At 33.8% G+C, this 9,476-nt stretch overlaps 1 pseudogene; it reads right to left on the bottom strand.

The window, feature by feature from the left end:
* Positions 1 to 301: 301 nt before the first annotated feature.
* LOC141718869 (patatin-like protein 2) lies at positions 302 to 2,013 on the bottom strand (annotated as a pseudogene).
* Positions 2,014 to 9,476: the final 7,463 nt, after the last annotated feature.

Raw genomic sequence — 9,476 nt, forward strand, 5'->3', positions numbered from 1 at the left:
ATTGTGAAGGTGGAGTGGAGGAGCTTGCCAATGCCCCTGGTTTCATGGCCTCTGTTCTTGCTGCTGATATTGCTTAATTTAGCTACTTATGCTATGTTTAATTTTCATTTCCCTGTGTCATTTGCATGTCTCTAATGGTGCTGCTTTCAATTCTATGTATCATTTCTATGCACCATTTCTTATTGTAATGTTGGATTATTGAATGATCTATCTACTACTGTTTTCTTCTTAAAAATCAAAAGTGCAACAAACACAATGCAATTCATTAACTTAACAATGCTCATACGAGCTACATTGTGAATTAAACATTACAAATACAATTCTTTCCGGATAAATTGTAGACTATTAACATAACAACAAAGACAAAAACAAATTTCATAAACACACTAATTTGTCTGGGCACATATGCTTCAATTGAGGCACCATTATGCTGGACTATCTTCACCTTCTCTTTCTCTTCTTCTTCGTTCTCTATTCTTCTGAGCAAGCCACGTATCACTTCACGCCCACGATCGCAAATCGGACCATCAACCCATCGGAAATATTTGCAACCCCTTCTACTATAAACACAGCTCACAAACCTTCTCCCAGCATTCCTCTCCGTCCAAGCAGTCCGTTCAACCACCACCATTTGACAATTGCAATATTCCCCCATTCCAGCCCCTTTGCAACCCCTGCTACTATAAACACAGCTCACACTTATCTTAGTTTGCAGCCACCTTTTTAACAAAAACACCCCTTTGTTATGTTTATAGACCACCAAACAACAATATAGCCGTTAGGGGTACCAAAAGACAGAGATGCCCCTCCATTCCAGCTGTACTTTAACTCTGTTAAACTCAAACTAACGGAAGTACACTAACCGCTAGAATCTAGTAACCACAGATACACACATTGCTAAATATTGAACTACAGGTACACATAGTGCACAATGTGAAAACAACAGGTACACAGTGTGCATTTAACTCTTAATTTTTTTTTACAACTTAAATTAAATTGCACTCAAGTAAAGAAATATTACTGGATTGTTTGCAGCAACTCCACCATCGATAGGATTAAATTCGCGTGTCTTCCCAACTTCATATTTGGTCTCAAAGTAGTGTGCTGGTAAAAGAGTGGGAGCTGCCGATGTGGCTATGCAAAGTGCAAACATCTGCATGTAATGCATTCTTTGATGATTTTACTTTCGCCTGCAGAGAAATTTTCCAAATCAAAAATTAATATGAAAACACATATCGAAAATGAATAGTAATGTAAGGAGATCGTCATACATCGCTTGTAGAGAACAAAATCGGTTGAAGAAGTTTGATGTCAAAAGTTGGTATGATCACATCTGTAAGAGTCTGGTTCGTGGTCATGTTGCCTAATAATTCCCTTATTATGGATCTTAGATACTTTCCGTCATACTTCGGCCCTGTAGCCGAGGCACTGTAAGATACAACAAAAAACTGGTTTCATCAGTTCATAAATATATGGCTTGCTTGTCAATTGCATTGCTTTTGTCCCTCTCATTATGAAAAATGACTAAAGCATGGTAAAGAGGACCAATGGGGTAGGAAATTTTGTACATACTTGTCTTGTGGGAATATTTTGGGTCCATGCTCAAAATAAAATTTGTTGATGTCTTTGGCAGCAAAGAGAGCCTGGTTATCTTGATTAGGAGCTGTGAGCATTGCAGTTACGAGGCCACCTGTGCTTGTTCCAGATATCACATCGAAGTGCTCTGCTATTCTTGCATTTGGACCATCCAGTTCCTGAACATAAATGTACATATTATCATTTATCAGACCATTAGTCTGTACAAGTTCAAAATTTACTAGCATGCAACTTGTGAAAGAAAAAAAAGACCTGAAGCTTAGACTCGAGAAAGGCGAGAATGGTTCCAGGAATGATGCCTCTAATGCCACCTCCGTCTATACTCAGCACTGTCACAGTCTTTCCTTTTGTTGTCCGAACAGCAGGCGGTTTAGTTGCACATTCAAGAGCAGTTGCTAATGAAAGGAGTAATGACATTACCAAAAATTTAGAGATTAATGAATGAAGCTAGTAAGAACAATTATGTTCATTATATATAGAGCTGTTTGGTTTGGGCATGTGAAAATGTTTGTTTGGCGGGTTATATTCCAATATGATCCCCTAATATTAAGTATTATTTTTATTTTAACTATTTAGATTATTATGACATAGAATATATATAATATTATAAAAATAATAACCATAAAAGTCATAATTTATAGGAAATTAAAACTGATATAACACATTAAAATGATATTTTACTTACGAATGTAATAGGTTGAAAATATATTCGGGGTCGAATCAAATATGAGTCAAAGATCATTTTAGGTATTCAGGTAAAATCATTTTATAGAAAATAATATGAGACCTAATTTGAGTAGGTATATGAGTAGGGATCATATTTTATTCGAGTTTAATTTTTTCATCAAATTTAAATTATTTATAAAATAAATATGAAATATGTACCATATTTTCCAATCGGATATAAGCCGAGATAAAGGATAGTCGAATGAGTTTACAGCCCAACCCACGTACATATCTTGATTGAATCAGAAGTCGAAGTCTCGGGTTCTCTTCTGGCAACCGAGACAAATTTTGAACATCTTATTTTATTACTATGTATTACTAGATATAATCGTGCGAAACACGACCCAAAATTAAAAATAATAGTATCACATTATTATTTATATAAAACTGAAATTCATATTCCGTGCAAAATACAGATCTAAATATAATATATAAAATGTTGTTAAAATATGCAGTTAAAAAATCAAAATTAAGTATAACTCTAAAATTTCACCGTATAGTTTTAGTTATGCATGCACCTAATTACTTATATAAATCTGACATGTTAACTTACTAAACGATTATTTTAAAGTAAACCGACGCTTGGATGTTCAATAACAAATAAAAATTGTTATTTTTAAAATAAGGCTATAGAAAATAAAATTTACAGAGAATAAAAGTCAATTTGTGTTAATAGTTTATCTAGTAATTTGTAGTTTTTCTAAAATTAAAAATAAATATAAGTTATTTTACTTAATTTAACGTAACTTAATAAATTTTTAATATAATTTATAAATTATTTAAAAAATATTTTTATTTTATGAAGTAAATGGACGATTGGATGAACACTAAGAAAAAAGAAAATAAAATTTACAAAGAATATAATAGAAGTTGATTTGTGTTAAAAAAATAAAGTTTATAGAGAATATAAGTCAACTTAGATAAGGTAAGTAGCAAAATTTGGTATTTTAGTATACCAAATCATACATGATTTCGCTTATTAATAAAGAGTATAGATTTATAATCTGAATGGTATTGAGTTGACCACAGCGGCATTGCAAATTTAGTACTTGAAATTGTTTCACGTCTTAGAAGTTGTTTGGCATAAAGCAAATACATCATTTTTCCCAGTAGGTTCTTATATATTCTAGTTTGTAATAACTGTTTGCTATGGATGGTCTTAAAACCCCGACTCCTCGCCTATTTGATGAATGTTTTAGCTGGTTAATTAGTCTGTTTTTAAAGGCTCAGAAAGGGCTCTCTGTATTCGAATGATTTGTATCTCCACTCTTTAACCTTGTTTATTATCAATATATATGATGCCTTAGCAAATAAACCATTGCTGGCTAATATGCTGTTTTGAACTTTAGCCACCATTAGTACTTTGAAACAAAGATTAGAATATAATTTAGGTAATTAATACTCCCTTTGTCCTATTAATTTCTTACCAGTAGTGTTCATCTCGGAAATTAAAAAAAATATAATTTAATGAGAAAAAGTAATAAAAGTGGATAAAACCGGTAAAGTGATAGAAACAATCAAATTTTAAGGTATATAGTGAGTATAATGAAAGGAAGTAGAGGATGTAGGTTGATATAGTTGGTTTTTATATTATAAAACTTTATTATTTTTAAAATGTAGAGAATTGAGAGACATCCATAAAAAAAGTGTAGAGAAATGAACAGGATAATAGAAATATTTATCAAATATGGTATAATCGGAAATGTTGTCAATGTAGTACTAATACTTGCCAAATCGGAAATGTTGTCAATGTAATACTAATACTTGACATATACTGTAGGTTAAAAATCACGTTTCCAGATTGTTAATTTAAATCATAATTACCCTTTATTGTTTATATTCATACAAATACAACCAATAAGTTGAACACGTTTATTTTTAAACTTAATGACATTTTAAGGCTTATTTTCTGATTGTTACCAATTTTAAACATTATTTTTGCTGTGTTTTTATACCCCGAAACTTAATAAATGAAAGTCATAAATTTTCAACTCGTGACAGGATTGATGATTGCAGGTTTTCGTATCTAAATTTCTTTTTTATTCTTATTAGTTTAATTATGTATTTTTCTTATCTTAATTGTTTTACTTGTTTATTTATCACTGAGAGTCTTTTCTAGGGCATTAAGGGGAAGTCACGTTTGCACTATAATTATTGGTGAATTCTAATTGATTATGTTTTATTATTAATTTGTGTAACTGAACGATATAATGGATCAGTCCTATGCAATAGGAGTAATAGATCGGGAGTATTTACTTGCTAGAGGCACACATACGATTAGCAGAATTGAATTTGAGAGCGGGATCATTATTGAATTTCTCATAACGTTAATACTCGGGAGAAATTAGCATTACTTTAATTGCCTGGTTAATTGAATTACCAAAAGTTATTGATGTGTAAGCGTGTTTCGAGAGTTTTGATACTTGAAAGAGATTAATATATTCTAGTTACATGCCCACTTTAGTGGCTTTAGTTTAGAAGCTAGTTATTGCGTTAGCATGGTGGACCTGATTATCTTAGGTTTTTAATTATTATTTAGAATCTATTAGTTTAGTGTTAATTTTAGTTTAGTTTATTAGCTAGTTTATCTTCTCCACACAATCGTCCCGCTCTAAAAATAATTTGTAATAATTGAATCAAAATTAATAGAACTTGTCTCCTTGTGGATACGACCCACTTGCCACTTTGTAATAGCAATATATACTGTGCGCTTGCGGTTAGATATAGATAAAGACATCAATTATCAAAAATTACTTGATCTTTTATTAAAAATCAAATAGGTTGTGCTATAAATCTGAGTTTCTGAATATTAAGGAATTCAGCTCCTTCTTGAGAGAATACTGTTGGAAATAATAGTAACTATTATAGCAACATATAGGCAATTATATATTGAATTTAGTAAGGCAAGGCCAAGATAACAGTTAACAAAGTAAAACATGTAGGTAAACAACATGCAAGTCAGAAACTGTAAGAACAAAGAAAAGCAAGAGTGCGTACCAGTAACCATAGCTTTAACACTTAAAGAAAGAACAGAAAGCAGTGAAGTGAAACTGGTAAAATGCAGAAAGTAACGAAACAGCTTAGTCGCCAGACCTTGCTCGAAGTCCTGACTGCTCTTGAAGAGGTAGTTGCCCCCACATGGCTGCGTTGGGATGTTGTGCAATAACTCCTCCATGATAAAACAGCTCCGAGTTTTGAGTTGACATCACCTCAAAAGCTCAACTTCGACTGGAAGCTCACTTCGCCGGAAAACCACTATCTGAATATGGGAGAGCAACGAGTATATAGAGGAGAAGAAGAATGTAGGGTGTGGTGTAAAAAACTCAGAATCTTAGTCCTCTATTTATAGTAGAGACTAAGTATAACTGGTCAACCCATTTAATATCAGAATTAAACTATACAATTAATACATAAATCAAAACTGATAATTTGAATTTAAAATAAAATTGTAACAGCTTATTCATTATCCCTCACATTATTTCAGATTTAATTTTAATTTGAATATATTATCAGTTACAGAGTTATTTGTCAAATATACAGGTTCACGTACGCGAGACGCCGAGACATTCGCCCAAATCTCCCTTCGACCCGACCCGGTGCGTGGCGGGGCGGCGGCGCGCGCGCGTGTGTGTGCGTGCGTGAAGCACACAAGAACACAATGCACCATCACACACCTTAGTAGTTGTACACTACCCATGTGTGTGATACTATATAAAGCCAATATCCCTTTATTTATTTTCAATGTGGGACAAAATACATTCTCTTTTTTCAAGCTCTTTCAAGCCACTAAGTTTAACTATAATTCTCTATGGATTTTATTAAGAAAAATTCTTAAAACCATACATGAAAGTTTAAGTTCACATATCATGGAACAACTTCCAATCATTAGATTTTAGGATTATCATCAAGGACATAATAAAACTATGATCTAAAAATCCAATTTTTCTAATAATCCCCCATAAATCCATACAGAAATGCGATCAGGTTTTTTTATCATGACTTATTTTTCAGGGTCGGTACCCTTCCGGGTTTGAACCCTCCTAAGTCCTTTACTTCAATGGCTACTGGATTTAGATGGAATGTTTCAACTTGAATCTTAATCCGTTTAGTATAACCAAGTTCCATAGGCGACGACAAGTCAACGGCTATGGTGCCAATCTACGGCTTTGAGACATTAATGGTCTTGTCTCGATCCTGTTCGTCGAATACTTCAAGGAATAACCCTTTCCTCTAATTGCGACCACACAATTACATTCGCTTAGCTGGGCATCTCCAGAGATATACTGCTTCTATCTCGTCAAATGACTTGATCCCATTCAGAGTTTTGACACTCTTACATTTCTAGCAGTGTCAGTACCTTCTAGGTTTATAGGGGATAAACTCAGATACAACATTATCATCTACGTAGCAAAGGTACTACCAATTCATCCTTACAGCTTGTTATTACCACATTGAATACACTTCGAGGGATCTCCTCTCATGTGTATTGGGTTCCCAGTGTTGATGAATTATTATGGATTGACAATCCCATCCCCAACCTTGATTTGAGGACCACTGCAGGTTCCAGTCCTTTAGTCAAAGGATCAGCTATATTATTTTGAGTTCCTATGAACTCTATAGCTATAATCCTATCAGTCACTAAACCCCTTTTAGACTTAAGTCTAACTTGGATGTGTCTCTTAGTTTTAGCATTATGCTTTTTACTGCTAATCTTGTCAATAGTTGTTCAACTATCACAGTGAATAGCAACAGCAGGAAGCGGTCTGCATACTATAGGTATTGTAGACATAAATCCGTGTAACCATTCAGCCTTCATCCCCGTGGCATCTAGTGCACATAACTCAGCATCAAATGTAGACCGAGTCACTATAGTCTGTCTGCTTGACTTCCAGGATATTGCTCCACCTGCCAAGGTGAACACATATCCAGTCACTCCATTAGAACCGGACTTCTTAGCTATCCAACTTGCATTACTGTACCCTTCAAGCACACCAGAAAATCTCATGTAGTGTAAACTAAGGTACATTGTGCCTTTTAGATATCTAATTAGTCTATCAAGAGCATCCCAATGAGTTCTGTTTGGACAGCTTGTATATCTAGCCAACTTAGACACAGAATATAAAATATCTGGTCTAGTACAGTTAGCCAGATACTTCAAACTCCCAATAATCTGAGAATACCTTAATTGAGACACAGGCACTCCTGAAGTATTCTTGACAAGGGCAACTTTAGAATCATAAGGTGTACTAGCGATTTTACACTATGAATAACCATATTTCTCAAGTATAGATTTCTCTATATAATGAGATTGAGTCAAGGTTATTCCCTCAGCTGACTGAATCAGTTTGATTCCAAGAATCACACTAGCCTTACCCATATCCTTCATTTCAAAGTGCCTTTTCAAGAATTCTTTTGTCTCGTTAATAATCTCAATATTGGTTTCAAACAGTAAGATGTCATCCACATATAGGCACAGGTTAACACATTCACTACCTTTAATTTTAGTGTAGACAAACTTGTCACTTTCATTAATCTTATAACTGAATGGAAATACAGTTTCATCAAACTTTTTATGCCAATATCTGGGAGCTTGTTTCAAGCCATAGATGGACTTGATCAACTTAAATACTTTCCTTTCATTGCCAGATGCAACAAATCCCTCAGGCTTGTCCATATAAATCTCTTCTTCAAGTTCACCATGAAGAAAAACGGTCTTTACATCCATCTGATGAATGATAAGACCATGGACGGAAGCCAATGCTATAAGCATTCGAATTATTACCATCCTAGCAACTGGAGAGTATGTATCAAAATAATCAATTCCTTCCCTCTGCTTAAAACCCTTAGCTATCAGTCTAGTTTTGTACTTACCTATTGAGCCGTCACGGTTCAACTTCTTAAAGACCTATTTGCACCTAATAGTAGAACACCCAGGAGGGAGATCAACCAACTCCCATATTCTATTAGAAACAATAGAGCCAATTTCACTCTTCACAGCACCCTTCCAATGCCTAGACTCCGAAGAATCCATAGCTTATCGGAAAGTTAAAGGTTCGCCCTCGACATTGTAAGTGATAAAATCACCTCCAAAGTCCTTAACTACCTTTGCACGCTTACTTCTCCTTGGTTCCTTTACTTCCTTAGGAATAGAGCTACTACTAGGTTCCGCCCCCACATTTGTCATATTTTCCACATGATCAGGAATAGAACTCGAGGTGTGAGTAGGATCTTCCTCATAAGTCATTTCAGGTTTTCCAGTCTTCATAGGGTAGACATCCTCAAAGAATGTAGCATCTCAAAATTCAACTATCGTGTTTGCCACAATGCCATCTATGTCAGATTTTAATGCAAAAAATCTCATAGCTGTAGTGATTTCAAGATAGCCCAGAAAGATACAGTCAACAGTTTTCGGACCTAGTTTCTTTCTCTTGTGTTCAGGAACAATACCTTAGCAAGGCACCCCCATACATGAAGATACTTAAGACTAGTCATCATGCCTTTCCATAACTCCAAGGGTGTCTTATCCTTGTGTTTCAGAGGGACTCTATTCAAAATATGGCAATGCCGTATTTAGAGCCTCTCCCCATGTAACGACCGGGAAATTTACGTTGTATTATATCATATTTGTAATAATATATGTATTAATATGTCAGTTATGTGTGATTATCTGTTAAACCCTAATTGCTATGTGTTACGTGTATTCCGTATCATTTCTGTATTTTTAAGGTATTTTTCAGATGTTTTATATCGTATTTGTAGGTTCCATTTCAAACGTTTTGCAATCCAAACAATGATTTTAAAGCCAGTATTTCAAATAAAATAATGGGCCTTATTTTTCATCAAACGGCTTTTACAATCGCAATATTCTGAACATCTAGATATTTTATAAATTTTCTCGTTTTACGAAAAATGACTTTTTCGGGCCCCATTGGGTGTTAAAAACCCCACAAAAATCACATTTTTATTTTTATAAAATTATAGGACTTTTATTTATACCATTTCTTTGTATTTTTGAATTATTCACAATTTTTGGGAATTTTTGGCATATATATTGTATATATAAAATATTTATAAATTAAATTTTTATACCCAAAAATTATAAAAATTAGGGCCAAATATTCTTATTAGATGTATAATTAGCCCCTTAATTTTAT

The sequence above is a fragment of the Apium graveolens genome, chromosome 4 (genome assembly GCF_009905375.1).
Source record: "Apium graveolens cultivar Ventura chromosome 4, ASM990537v1, whole genome shotgun sequence".
In the NCBI taxonomy this organism is placed as follows: Eukaryota; Viridiplantae; Streptophyta; class Magnoliopsida; order Apiales; family Apiaceae; genus Apium; species Apium graveolens.